This window comes from Convolutriloba macropyga, chromosome 5 (genome assembly GCF_964194025.1).
Source record: "Convolutriloba macropyga chromosome 5, txConMacr16.3, whole genome shotgun sequence".
NCBI classification, from domain to species: Eukaryota; Metazoa; Xenacoelomorpha; order Acoela; family Convolutidae; genus Convolutriloba; species Convolutriloba macropyga.
The window spans coordinates 14,820,903-14,836,540 of NC_134472.1; the positions used below are offsets into that span (position 1 = coordinate 14,820,903).

Genomic DNA, 15,638 nt, shown 5'->3' on the forward strand with positions numbered 1-15,638 from the left:
CAAAACTTTGTTAAAATTAAAACAAATTTAGAATAGAGTATAGCATGTGCAGTTAGAGTGTAGGCCGAAAAAATTGTTTTTTCTAGCTTGCCTCGGAGAAAAAGTCAGTATTTCATAATCATTTCATACGGAGCTTTTTGAACTTTGCGAAAAACGAATTTTAACTAACGTTATTTTTGATTGGTTCAAGAGTTTGTCCGAATTGAACCAAACTTGGTATGAAGTGTCCCCTGTGTAGGTAGAGTGTAGGAGAAAAAGAATTTTTGCTATAGCTTGTCTAGGCAAAAATTTAGTTTTCCATACGGAATTATAAGAATTTGGCGAATTACGAATTTTTAAGTTTTTTAGAAATAGGTTTTTTTCGCGGGTCAAGGAGTTGTGCAATTCAAACCAAACTCGGTATGGAGTATCACCAGTGTAATTATTATTTCATACGGAACCTTTTGAATTTCTCGAATAAAGAATTTTAACTATAGTTGTTATTGATTGGGTCTTAGAGTTGTCCAAATCAAACCAAACTCGGCATGTAGATTCCCCTGTGCAGATAAAGGTAGGACAAAAAAGATGAATCTATAGCTTGTCTAGTAAAAAAAAATTATTTTTCATACGGACTTTTTTGAATTTCGCGAATAAGGATATTTAAAAATAGGTCTTTTTCATCGGGTCACGGAGTTATTGAAATCAAATCAAAATTGGTATGGAGTATCCCCTGTTTAGATAAAGTGTAGGAGAAAAAATTGTAGCTAAAACTTGCGTACGAAAAAAAAAGTTAAGTTTTTCCTACGGAAATTTGCGACTATATCAAATGAATTGCGATTATTGAACTTTAAAAACAGGTCTTTGCTATAGCTGGCCTAGTAAAAAAGATAGCATTTCATACGGAACTTTTTGAATTTTGCAAATAAGGAATTTTAAAAATGGGTCTTTTTCATTGGGTCAAAAAGTTGTTCAAATTGAAACAAAATCGGTATAGTGTATCCCCTGTGGGGCTAGAGTATAGGACGAAAAGAACTTCTGCCCTATCTTGCATAGGAATAAAGATTGCGTTTCATGCGAAAATTTGCCATTTTCGCGAATAACTAATTTTAGTCATTTGTGTTATAGTCATAGTCATTTATAGTTTTTTAGCGATTTATTATGCTTTGATGTTTTTGGAGATAGCGTTTGAGCTTGGTTTTTTACCTAACGCTCTTCTCAAAATTTCCTAGAGTTGTTTGTAACTCCGCCCCAGCCAGTCCCCAGCCCGGTTGAGAGAAAGAGAAGGGGAACACACCCAAAACATACTGGAAAAAATCAAAGTTGTTCGGTAGTTCAACTGATGATTCTTTCCGACAGTATTAAACCTATTTTAACTCTCTGCTGCTGGCTGGATGTTTTCTGAGTTGACAATAAAAGCAGCTGAAGCAATTTTCATCTTTTTTCAATATATATATATATATATATATATATATATATTGAAGAAAGATGAAAATTGCTTCAGCTGCTTTTATGCAAGCTATAGCAAAATCTTTTTTTTGTCCTACGATCTAACTGCACAGGGGATTCTACATGCCTGCCGAGTTTGGTTCGATTTGGACAACTCTAACACCTAATCAATAAAAATTATAGTTAAAACTCGTCATTCGCGAAATTCAGAAAGTTGAACTACGGAACAACTTTGAGATTTTCCTGTATGTTTTTGGATGTGTTCCCCTTCTCCTTCTCTCAATCGGGCTGGGGACCGGCTACGGCGGAGCTACAAACAATTATAGAAGATTTTGAGAAGAGCGATAGGATTAAAAAACCAAGCTCAAACACTATCTCCAAACACCACAAAGCATAATAAATCGCTAAACGAATATAAATGAATCTGACTATAAAACAATTGACTAAAATTCGTTATTCGCGAAATTAGCAAATTTTTGTATGAAACACAAATTGTATTTCTAGGCAAGCTAAGGCAAAAGACCTTTTCGTCCTACACTCTAGCTACACAGGGGATACACTATACTGAGTTTGGTTCAATTTGAACAACTTTGACCCAATGAAAAAGACCTAATTTTAAAATTCCTTAATTGCGAAATTCAAAAAGTTCCGTATGAAATATCAACGCTTTTACTAGGCAAGCTATAGCAAAAATGCTTTGTCCTACACTCTACCTACACAGGGAATACTCCATTCCGACTTTGACTTGGTTTTGACAACTCCTTGATCCGATCAAACAGACCTGTTTTTAAAATTCAATAATCGCAATTTAATCGATGTAAGGGAAAATCTCCTTATGAAAAAGTGACTTTTTCGTACGCAAAATATAGCGAAATTCATTTTTTTCGTGCCTTCTACATAAACAGGGGATACTCCTTACCCAGTTTGGTTAGATTTGGACAGCTCCTTGTACCAATGAAAAAGACCACTTTTTAAAATTCGTTATTCGCAAAATTCGCAAAATGATTATTCGCAAAATTCGCCGTATGAGACCTTAACTTTTCTCTAGGCTAGCTAAAGCAAAAATTCCCTTTGTCCTTGACTCCACAACGCAGGGTAACTACACAGGGCATACTCCATGCCAACTTTGGTTTAGTTTGGACAACTCCTTGACCGGATCAAAAGGACTCGTTTTTAAAATTCAATAATCGCAGTTCATTTGAAATAATAGCAAATTTCCGTATGAAAAACTAACTTTTTCGTACGCAAGTTTAAGCAAAAATTCCTTTTGCCCTACACACTACCTACACGGAGGATACTCCATACCGATTTTGTTTTGATTTGGACAACTCCTTGACCCGATCAAAAAGACAGGAAATACTCGAAAACAAATTTGGTTCAATTTCGACAACTTCTTGACCCAATCAGAAATGATTTGATGTTTGGTTTGATTTGGACAATTCCTCGACCCGATGAAAAAACTATAATTGATGTTCGTTATTCGCTAAGTTCGCAAATTTCCTTATGAAATAATATCTTTTTTCCTACGCAAGCTATAGCAAAAATTCTCTTTCTCCTACACTTTACCTACACAGGGGATACTCCATACCAAATTAAGTTTTATTTGAACAACTCATTGACCCGATGAAAAAGACCTATTTTTAAAATTTCTCACACGCTAAATTCAAAAAGTTCCGTTTGAAAAAATAACTTTTTTACTAGGCAAGCTATAGCAAAACTTTTTTGTCCTAACTTTTACCTGCATAGGGGAGACTGCTTGCTGAGATTAGTTCAATTTGGACAACTCTAAGACCTAATCAATAACAACTACAGTTAAATTTTGCAATTCGCAAAATCCGCAAAATTCAGTATGAAAAACTAACTTTTTTCCTAGACAAGGCCTGGAAATTCCTTTTCTCCTACACTCTACCTCCACAGAAGATACTCCATACCAAGTTTTGTTCAGTTAGGACATGTTCTTGACCCAATCAAAATTAACTATAGTTAAAATTCGCTAATCGCAAAATTCGCAATTTTCCGTATGAAAACACAAATTTTTTGCTAGACAAGCTATAACACAGAAATTATTTTTTTTACTCTAATTTCACTGGGGATACTCCATACCATGTTTGGTTTAATTTGGACAACTCTAAGACCCAATCAAAAACAACTATGGTTAAAAATCGTTATTCGAGAAATTCGAAAAGAACCACCGAACAACCTTGTGATTTTCTAGTATGTTTCGGGTGTGTTCCCCTTCTCCTTCTCTCAACCGGACTGGGGACCGGCTACGGTGGAGTTACAAACAATTGTAGGAGGTTTTGAGAAAAGCGTTAGGTAAAGAAAACCAAGCTCAAACACTATCTCCAAACACAACAAAGCATAATTAATCGCTAAATGACTATAAATGACTAGGACTATAAAACAAATGAATAAAATTCGTTTTTTGCGAAGATAGCAAATTTTTGTATAAAAACAAACTTTACTCCTAGGCAAGCTAAGGCAGAAGTTCTTTTCGTCCTACACTCTAGCTACACAAGGTATACACTAAGCCAAGTTTGGTTCAATTTGAACAACTTTATGACCCAATGAAAACGACCTATTTTTAAAATTCCTTATTTGCGAAATTCAAAAAGTTCCGTATGAAATACTTAAGTTTATACTATGCAACCTATAGCAAATTTCCGTTTTGTCTTACAATCTACCTACACAGGGAATACTCCAAACCGACTTTGGTTTGATTTTGACAACTCCCTGACCCCATCAAAAAGACCTATTTTTAAAATTCAATAATCGCAATTTAATCGAAGTAATCGCAAATCTCCTTATGAAAAACTAACTTTTTCGTACGCAAGCTGTAGCGAAATTGCTTTTTCCGTGCCTTCTACATACACAGGGGATACTCTTTACCGCGTTTGGTTACATTTTGACACCTCCTTGTACCAATGAAAAAAACCATTTTTTGAAATTCGTTATTCGCAAAATTTGCCAAATTCCGTATGAGAACTTAAATTTTTTCTAGGCCAGCCATAGCGAAAATTGCTTTTGTCCTAGACTCCACAACACAGGTAACTACACAGGGCATACTCAATGCCGAGTTTGGTTTAGTTTGGACAACTCCTTGACCGGAACAAATAGAGTTGTTTGTAAAACTCAATAATAGCAGTTCATTTGATATAATCGCAAACTTCCGTTGAAAAACTAACTTTTTCGTACGCAATTTTTAGCAAAATTACCTTTTGCCCTACACACTACCTACACGGAAGGTACTCCATACCAAGTTTGGCTTGATTTGGACATCTCTTTGACCCGATCAAAAAGACAGGAAATACTCCAAACCAAGTTTGGTTCAATTTCGATAACTTCTTGACCCAATAAAAAATAACTCAATGTTTGGTTTGGTTTTGACAACTCCTTGACCCGATGAAAAAGCTATAATTAAAAATCGTTGTTCGCTAAGTTCGCAAATTTCCTGAAGAAATAATATATTTTTCCTACGCAAGCTATAGCAAATATTTTTTTTCTCCTACACTTTACCTACACAGGGGATACTCTATACCAACTTTAATTTGATTTGATTAACTCCTTGACCCGATGAAAAAGGCCTATTTTTAAAATTCCTTAGTCGCTAAATTCAAAAAGTTCCGTATGAAAAAATATTTTTTTTTTACTAGGCAAGCTATAGATTAATCTTTTTTGTCCTACCTTTATCTGCACAGTGGATACTACATGCCGAGTTTAGTTCATTTTGGAAAACTCTAAGTCCTAATCAATAGTTAAAGTTCTCAATTCGGGAAATTTGCAAAATTCCGCTTGAAAAACTAAACTTTTTTCCTAGACAAGGCCTAGAAATTATTTTTCTCCTACACTCTACCTCCACAGAAGACACTCCATACCAAGTTTTGTTCAGTCAGGACATGTTCTTGACCCAATCAAAATTAACCATAATTAAAATTCGCTAATCGCAAAATTCGCAATTTTCCGTATGAAAACACATCTTTTTTGCTAGGCAAGCTATCACAAAAATTATTTTTTTTTACTCTAAATTCAGTGGGGATACTCCAAACCAAGTTTGGTTAGATTTCAACAACTTTTTGAACCAATCGAATATAACTTTAATTAAAATTCGTTAGTCGCAAAGTTCAAAAAATACCGTATGAAATGCTTATGAATTACTAACTCTTTTTCCGAGGCAAGCTACAGCAGAAGTTATTTTCGTCCGACAATCAACCTGTACAAGGGATACTCTATTCCAATTTTAGTTTAAGTTGAACAACTTTCTGACCCATTGAAAAAGATCTTTTTTTAAATTCTTATTCGCGAAATTCAAAAAGGACCGTATGAAATAATATTTTTTTTACTAGGCAAGCTATAGCGAAAACTCTTTTTGTCCTACATTCTACCTACAAAGAGGATACCCCATGCCATGTTTGTTTTCGTTTGGACAACTCTAAGACCCAATCAATAACAACTATAGTTAAAATTCATTATTTGCGAAATTAAAATAATTCTGTGTGAAAAAAAAACTTTTTTTGCTATGCAAGCTAGAGCAAAAAACTCGTTTTGACCTACATCGTACAATCACAGATGATACTACATGCCAATTTTGGTTCGATTTGGGCAACGTAAAAATTCTTTTTCTCCTACACTCTACATACACAGGTGATACTTCATACCAAGACTTGTTCAATTTGGACAACTTCTTGAACCAATCAAAAATAGCTATAGCTAAAACTCGTCATTCGCAAATATCAAAAAGTTCGGCAAGAAATGCGAAAGAAATACTTACTTTTTTCTTGTCAAGCTACAGAAAAATCTCCCCTTGACCTACACAGGGGATACTCTATTCCGAGTTTGGTTTAATTTGAACAACTTGAATTTGAACTTTAATTGACCTAATGAAAGAGACCTTTTTTAATATTCCTTATTCGCGAAATTCAAAAAAGTTCCGTATGAAATACTAGCTTTTTTACAAGGCAAGCTGTATCAAAGATTTTTGGTCCTACATTTTTGCCTACACAGGGGATACTCCGTGCCAAAATTGGTTTGATTTGGATAATTCTAAGACCCAAACAATAACAACTATATTTAAAATTCGTTTTTCGCGTAATTCAAAAAATTCCGTAAGAAAAAAATATATTTTTTTACTAGGCAAGCTATAGCACAAACTTCTTTTGTCCTACATTTTACCTACACAAGGGATACTTCATGCCCAGTTTGGTCCAATTTGGAAAACTTCTTGAATCAATCAAAAATTATTTTATTTAAAATTCGCTTATCTCGAAATTCGCAAATTGTGCATGAAAACCCAAATTTTTTGCTTGACAAGCTATACCAAAAATTCTATGTATTTTACTCTCTAATTACTCTGGTGATACTCCATACCGAGTTTGGTTTAATTTGCACAATTATTTGACCCCATGAAAAAGAATTTTTTTAAAATTCTCAAAACTTCGTAATTCGCAAAATTCCTATAATTTCGTACGGAGTAAGACAAATTATAGCGAAAATTCTTTTTCTCCTACACTATATCTGCACAGAGGATAATCCATACCAAGTTTGCCTCAATTTGAACAACTTCTTGAACCTGCACTCTACCTACCTTCCGTATGACAAAATAAATTTTTTACTAGGCAAGCTATGTTTTTTTGTATCCGGCAAGTATCCCCTATGTATCCAGCAAGTATCCCCTATGCAGGTAGAAGGAGGGGATACTACCTGCATAGGGGATACTACATGCCGAGTTTAGTTCGATTTGGTCAACTCTAGGACCCAATCAATAACAAATATAATTAAAAACCGTTATTCGCGAAGTTCAAAAAAACCCGTATGATAAAAAAACTTTCCTTTTCTAGACAAGCTATAGCAAAAACATTTTTTTTCTACATCCCAACTAGACAGGGGACACTGCATGTCAAGTTTAGTTCCTTTTGGATAATTTTTAGGCCCAATCAGAAACAAATATATTTAAAAATGGTTTTTCACGAAATTCAAAAAATTCCGTATGAAACTTAATAATTTTTTTTACTAGACAAGCTATCGCAAAATTGTTTTTATTCTATACTCTACCTACACAGGGGATACTACATTCCAAAATTGGTTCAATTTGGACAAATTCTTGTTCCAATCAAAAATAACTATAGTTAAAGCTCGTTATTCGCGAAATTCAAATAGTTCCTTAAGAAATGCGTCTGAAATACAATGTTTTTTTCCTAGGCAAGCTACAGCAAAATTGTTTTTAGTCCTGAACTCTACGTACACAGGGGATACTCTTTTCCGAGTTTGCGTTTATTTGAACAACTATTTGACCCAATGACAAAGACCTGTTTTTAAAATTTCTTATTCGCGAAATTCAAAAAGTTCCGTATGAAATACTAACTTTTTTTACTTGGCAAGCTATTGCAAAAACTTATTTTGTCTTAAATTTCACCTACACAGGGGATACCTCATGTCGAGTTTAGTTCGATTTGGATAATTCTAAGACCCGGTCACAACAACTATGGTTTAAATTTGTTTTTGGCGAAATTCCAAAAGTTCGGTATGAAATGATGTATTTTTTTTTTACTAGGCCAGCTATAGCAAAATCTTGCTTTTTCCTACATTTTACTAAACAGGGGACACCACATGCCGAGTTTGGTTTGAGTTGGACAACTGTAAGACCCAATCATTAACAGCTATAATTAAAATTCGTTATTCGCGAATTTCAAAAAGTTCCGTACGAAAAGAAAAACTTTTTTTTGCTGGGCAAGCTATAGCATAAACTTTTTGGTATTACATTGTACTGACACAGGGGATACTACATGCTCAGTTTGGTTTGTTTTGGACAACTCTAAGACCCAACCAATAACAACTAGTTTTAAAATTCTCAATTCGCGAACTTCAAAATTCCGCATGAAAAACTCACTTTTTTCCGAGACAAGCTGTAGCAAAAATACTTTTCCTCCTACACTCTGCCTGCCCGGGGACAACTTTGTACCAAATTTGGTTCAATTTAGACAATTTCTTGAACGAATCAAAAATAACTATATTTACTCATGCAAGCTGTCAACATCCTCGGAATGATCTCGGCAAGATCTTTCAAGTTTTGTTGCGGACCGTTCCAAGACCTTGGAAGTCTTTGCGTGGGTGTTCACACTGAGAAGTTATTTTGGGTCGAGGACGGTTCTTTCATCAGTCCAGGTTTAAACTTCAATTGAGTCACAGAAATGTAATTCCTGGAAGTGATCATTTGGTTCACTTTTTTAAACTAAAAACCGTAATCTCAAAACTTTTTCGGTTGCCATTTTGTTTTTGTAATAACTGAAACAGTGCTCAATATTCAATTATTTTACTTGTTAAATCAAAGAAAATATCTCTAATCGTTGAAAATTGGTGTGCTGCAATCTTTCTTGGATGGAAGTAACCAGCCTTTCTTAAACGTTAGATGCATTCTCATAGTTAATTTTTAATTTCTCTATTTTTTTATTTTCTCTATAGCTATATCTTTTCTGAACCGGGATGTTTTCTCCAACAAATCATTCACGTAAATTACTATTATTCAGGCATAGGCAGCAGATTGCGGAAAAATAGCCGCGATAGACGCCTGTGGCCTTCCATGAATTGAAGCCACTAAAGAAAAAAATAGACAGACCGACCATCAGTCCTTCAATAAACTACTAGAATTTTTGGGTTACACTCGGACTGCCAATTTTATGAAAAAAACGGTCTATAAGGAAAGAATCCTAAACGAGTTTTTTCAAAACTGATATTCGAAATCAAAAACTCAAGACTATTACTCAAGAGTTAAGGCATATAAAATTGGCACTACTTAGAAGCGCACTTTTGATTTTCAAATAGTAAATGTTCATAAAATTTAAATATCCATAGGTGAGTTCAAAAGTCTTTTTTTAGTGAGATTAGTCACGCTGTTGACATGAAATCAGAAAGGACCAACAAAAAGTTACCAATAAAAAAACATTAAATTGGAAGAAATAGGCAAAAAACTCAGAAAAAAGACAAAAAGTGGCCAAAATTTGCACTGATTTACTCGATTTCATTTAACAAAAACAACTCGACACTAATATCAATCAAAATGAGAGACATCCAAAAGAGCTACGACAACTGACTTCCACTAGAAAACTCCCTAAATGCTATCAAAGGTTGAGGAAGAATAGAAAAGACCTTTAAAACCAAATTGAACAAAAAAAAACGAGAAAAGTTAAAGGTAAGGTGTTTTTTAAATTTTACAAGAAAAAAAAGCCAAGTAAAGTTACTTTGAGCAAATAGAGCAGCGAAATGCTCGAGAAATAATTGGCAAGTCATAACAAGCTAAAAAAATTGTCTACGATTGAAAAAAAAACAAAAAGAAGCGAAAAAATTTAAAAAAGTGTTTAAAAAATTCTCAATTTTTCTGTCATTTTTTTCAGAAAAAAATGTTTTATACCAACAAAAGTGTAACTAATTTGTAATCCGGATATTTCATGAGTAACGGGTATCTATTTATACCAACAAAATTGCAATCAATTTGCATCCCTCATATTTTTGAGCGACGAGCTTCTATGCAAATTGCACTTAAAGCAGTAGAACAAAACAAAAAGCCAAAATACATTAAGTTTCGTCGAAAAATCAGCAAAAATAATCAAAAACATCCAAATTTGCACAAAACTCAAATTAACTACTTGAAACCCTCAATTCCTATCAGAACGAGCTCAAATTCAATACAATATCATAATTAAACCTCATAAACAAGAAAAATTGCAAAAAACGGCTTTTAAAAGCCGCACGTGAACAAAAAAATTTGCTCTCTCAGAGAAAATTTTTTCACACATCAATTTCGCGCTCTCTCAAAAACAGCGGTATGAACAAAAAACCACTCTCTTTTCGATCCGTTCTTCATTTTTGTTCAGTAACAAAATCACTCCACATTTTTTCACGCGTTTCCTTTCCCGCTTCAAAATTCACTCCAATAAAATTGATTTAAAAAAAGGATTTCTCCAATACTCCTCTTCGAGTCGTAAAAAGACAGCGCCCCAATAAAATTCAAATACTTTGAATAGTAAAAAACTGAGAATCGCAGTTAAAATGCCTAATATGAACAAAAAACAACTAACGAGGGAGCGAAATTTTGTTCAAACACCATTTTCTCACTCTACTTTAAATTTATAGCAAAACATTTTCGCGCCGAAAGACCACTCGTTTTTCGCTCCACTTCCTGTTTGGGCGTGACCAAAATCACTACTCAAATTTGACTTCAAAAATCATAAAAATTTGTAAACAGATTTTAAAAAAGACAGCGCATAAGCAGGACAATTCCTGGCGTACAATTCAAAGAATTTTCAGTGAATTGGGAAAACCATTTCTAAAAAATCAGATAAAAAAAACAAAAAAAAAAACAGAAAAATTATTGTCAAAATGCCTCTAGCGAGAGCAATAAACCACTATCGAGAAATTTAAATTTGATTCTAACAAAAAAACAGGCCTAGAATGAACTATGAATGGACTGGGAACACCAATTAGAATTGAATCTGATCCAGAACAGAAAAAAACAGTCAAAACCGGATTGAAATTGCCGGGTGTAAACAAAAAATCATTAGCGAGAAAGAGAACTGTTGTTCAAACACCGTTTTGTCATTCTACTTAAAAATTCTACAACTCCAATTTGACTTCAAAAATCAGGAAAATGTGTGAACAGATCTTTAAGAAAACAGCGCCACAATGCAATTCAAATTATTTCAATTGTAAAAAAACCGCAATGCCCCCAATAATAGCCGCTATCGCTTTGCATCTATTAATATCAACAAATGATTTACTCACGTTACAGTTAATGTACGTTTCCTGTAATGCTTCAGCAACTAAATTAAGCCTATAGTCAGAGTTTAGTATCAATTTATATTCGTAGTCTTTGCAAAACATTCTAGCAGATTTTTTTAAAAATCCCTTAGGAAAATTCAGTTTCATCTTCTGTAAAATTGCGTTTTGATTGTTTTGTTAATGCTAGCCAAAATTTAAGGGGTTATGGGTTGAAAACAAAGTATGAGTGGTGGGTACTGCTAATTGTCTATTGGCAAACCGATTGTTCCAAATAGACATTTAGCAAAAAGATGTTTATTACCTCCTAACTTTTGCAGTGAACAGACAAATTAATTCGAAACCAGAGTGCTTCGTCAAAATCACCACAAAGCAGATTTAGATCAATTATGCTTGGCCTATTATGATAAGGCAAACTGCTTTCATACTAAAAAACTTCTATGGCATGTTGAGATCTGTAATGACGGGGGTTAGTGACCGGCCGGGGAAGAGTGAGGGTTGCTAAAAGTCACCGCATTACCACCATTACATCCCCGTCTGTCTCTTTTCATATCCTTTTTTGTTCAGCTTTTAGGGTAAGGATAAAATCTAGAGAGTCCCCTCTTCACTCCATTACTCCCATTGCTCCCACTCTTACTTCATGGATAACCATATTGAAGTGAGTATTATAGAGTCTTGCGAGATTTGAATCTGTGATAATGTTTGAAGAGATTGTGGGTACTGCTGAAAGAAGTATGTTTAGAAAGTTTGTTATAAATTTAATAAGTCTGGTTATTCACCTGAAAAAGAAACAGCAAAAATCTCTTTATAATTCAGAATTGTGCAAGAATTCTCAGAAATGGAGGTATTATGAATTTCCTGGCAAAGATGCTGTCCAGGCATTTGGAACGTTTCAAATTCTTTCATCATTAGGGAATAAACATAAAACTGGCTCCCAGGATTTGCGGAGAAATGTTTTGAGTACGGCCTACTGGGCAAATGTTTTGAGTACGACTTGCCAAAAACAAGAAAAGACTAACCGTTGAAAAGAGCTACTCGAGGAACAATAGGTCAAAAACAACGAATTGAAACACATGGAAAAACCTTGGATCAGTTTATCCTTATCAATTCCAGTTTATCCCCGGACCTAACGCCAAGTCAATATCAGTACTGGGCAAGTCTAATTCCAAGTCTAGATATCAGTACTGATTCAGAGCTGTGATCATAACACATTTAAGACTTGTCAGACTTGGCGAAGACTTGGCAAGTCTTAATACACGTGAGAAAATAAAGTTCGGTACGCGGATCGAACCCATGCTTGCCTTTCTCCCTAGATGTTTGTCCTCCTGCTCCACCGGGACTGTTGGAAATTTAACTTCGCCGTTCTATTACGCTTGAGAGAAGCAAATTTCAAGCGAGAAAGCGAGCAAATTATATTACATTGAAGACTTGCATTTACAATTGCCAAGTACTGATTAACACTTGCAGTTCAGTACGGGTATCCTATAACCCATTCGCACGTTCTGTCGTGCTCCTCTGGGCTTCATTTCTCTGGCCAAGTATACGCTGAACAAGTGGAGACTCCTGACAAGCTCTGGCAAGCTTATTTTATGCACAATTTACATTAGGCTGTACAGTCAACCCTCCACCAAATTTTGAGAGTTTTCTGGTTTTAAAGAGTATTTTTTCCTCAGCAACTGCTGGAAATGTGCAAAAGAACATCCGTCACCAAAACTTTAGTTCAAACTGAAACAGTAACCGCCTTGTTCAAACCATTAAAACATTTTTATTGTTAAAACAGATTGATTCTCAGTATTGCAATACTCGGAATCAATCTGTTTAAAATTTTTTAACAATCTGTTTTAAATTTTTCAACGCCCTCAAGAACTGCCGCGAATGGTGTGAGCGGCTGCAAGATTTGAAAATTTATGCTGATTCTTTTAGAAGTGGTTAAAATAATAGGTTCACTGCAAAAGAGGCAAAATTATTTTAAGTTTCCATATCATATCTTCCACATGTGGAAGATATGATTTAGAAACTCAAAATAATTTTGCTTTTTTTAGCATTGAACTTATTCCTTTAACCACATCTAAAAGAATCAGCCGAAAGTTTCAAATCTTACAGCCGCTCACACCATTCTCGGCAATTCTTACACATTTTGAAGTCTTGTTATTGTTCATCGTTGACAAATAGTCCCGAGAGCTATTATGTTCCTGCAATTAGTTCTGCAAACAAAGTGATGGAGGTCAATCAATTCAGAAACTGAATTCAACCATGATCAGTCTTGGTTTAGTTTTATCTGAATCTTTTAAAATTTCAATAAAGGTTTTATTGAAATCAATCTTGGATAACTTTTTACTTCTCTGTTAAAACTTAGTTGCTGAAGGGTGTAATATCCAACACCGACCAAACTGCCGTGCACAACAAGTGACGCAATGATGGCATCAAGGTATCTATAAACAATCAGAAACAACACAGCCACAGTAATAATAGTGTAATTCCGTTTGCGTGCTTTCTTGTTTAGAAGTTGTTCGGCTTTGAATGGAGTACAAATTAGGATGTACCTCTCGACAGCCATTGCAGTCACTATTAAATTATTTGCTGCAAAAGGCCAATGAACCCATTGAAAAATGTAATACTCGGAAAAACATTTTGGTTTACAAAGTGCCACAAATATCAAGAGACCCAGGCAATAGAAAAAAACTCAAATTTCAATATTTATAAATCGCATTGTAAATTTTTCTTCCCAAAATTTTTGACCGTTTCTGGCAATATATCATTTTGTTATTGTTTACTGACATCTTTGAACGGTATGATGTAATTAATATACAGCACCACGTGAAACTTGTTCGAACGAGCACTTAATGATTTATACGTTCCGTAGGCTTCTGGAATGAAAGTATGCTCAACAGCAAAAAGACTGGCCACAAATAAGGCCCAAAATCAGCTTGGTTTGTGAAAAAGATACTGATTGAAACAGGTGTACAAACTTACAATTTCTTTCCGCAAAAAATTTTAACAGAAAAAGCATCGAGACGTGAACAAAAATTGAGATGTGAGAGGATTTAAATTTCCTACCGATACAGCAGAGACCTGTTGTATCCCGGTACACAAATTAGGGTGAAAGTTGCGGTAAAAGGCAGCGAAAGCAACTTTTATAATCAAGCTTTATACGAATTGCAATTACCGTGGTAAAAATTCTTATTTCGCAACATGCAGCGAAAAAAATGCATTGAACGTTCTTTTTGCTTCATCCACGCAATGCAAAATTTGATTTGAACTGACTTGAAAAGAACAAAATAAATGCAACTTTGTTTTCAAATCCCTTGAACCAGTTATCCCCTTAAAAGTTTACTTTAATGTATTATCAACTATGTCCGACGATAAATCAGTGAAAGAGACCATGGAGCATGTTTTTGAAAAACTGCAGCAGGAAATAAGAGTGCTCCGACAACAAATTAAGGTTAGAGATTGATTATGGAAAACCGACGCAAACTAAAAGGTTTTAAAAGCCGTTGAATAAAAAAAATATGTAACATCAACGAGCCTTGTGGAAAGTATATTCTTTGGAGCTGAAAAGTCTGCGCTTGTTGTGACGTCAAAAAATGTAAAATTTTAGTATTATGCGTTAAAATTTGCAGCGATTGAAACGATTTTGTGAGTGCGGACTGTCTGATGGTTCTCGACAAATTGAAAAATCCTATCAAAAAAGCAAGCTCTGCAAAACATCAACAGCACTCGAGAGTAGAAGCGAACTCATGATTACAGGGAAGAGGCCATACTGCAATCTCAAAATTCCGAAGTAAAGTCTTGGGAGGAAAAATGGCAAATAGCTTACGAAAAAATCTTAGCCGATTCAAAAAATTTTGAAAAACTCAAAATTTGTGTCTCGTTATTGAACGATATTTGTGTTGGTGTTTATGTAAGCGTCTCTGATGAGCAATATAAGTAAATTTTTGAACGTTTTTGCGTTTGGATACTTTAGATTATCAAAAAACAGGAGGGTTTTGTATCGTAATTTTTTCTGTTTCAAAAAATTTAAATTGATTTTTAACTTTTTTCTTCAATGTTTTGCTCTGCAAATTCCGCGGATCAGCAACGACAACAAGATATCTTATAAAATAGGATGTATTTGTGCGACCTCCGGGAAAAATTTTTAGAATTCTTTTGACAATCGTTACAGACGTAAGTAGAATTGTGTTTCTGCGACTTCCGTTGTAAAACAATCGAACTTAAGAAAAAAGTTTTCCTTTCCGTGATTTCCGTGGAAAACCAACTTGTGATAAAAATTTATGTACAAATTAGTGATAACATTAGGACTTCCATTATGTTTGCTGACTCTTTAAATGAGTACATTCGCAATATTGCAAAACCTTTGCAGGCCGTGAGGAAAATAGATGGGAAAAATGTCTAATTTCATTCTATTGCAGAAAACAAGATCACTGAGCAAAAATTGCTATGAACTAACT

The 15,638-nt window shown here is 34.4% G+C and overlaps 1 protein-coding gene and 1 long non-coding RNA gene across 2 annotated transcripts in view; both read right to left on the bottom strand.

Annotated features, from left to right (window-relative positions):
* The window catches only part of LOC142339829 (uncharacterized), a 39,673-nt gene extending 25,961 nt beyond the window's left edge, over window positions 1-13,712 (bottom strand). Inside the window, exons 1-2 of the long non-coding RNA XR_012759037.1 lie at window positions 13,577-13,712; window positions 11,197-11,217 (exon numbers count right to left, since the gene is read on the bottom strand). This is a non-coding gene — a long non-coding RNA (uncharacterized LOC142339829). The remainder of the gene's footprint in view (window positions 1-11,196; window positions 11,218-13,576) is intronic.
* LOC142339158 (transitional endoplasmic reticulum ATPase-like) overlaps window positions 1-15,638 on the bottom strand; it is a 622,037-nt gene that overhangs the window by 270,633 nt on the left and 335,766 nt on the right. The window lies entirely within an intron of this gene.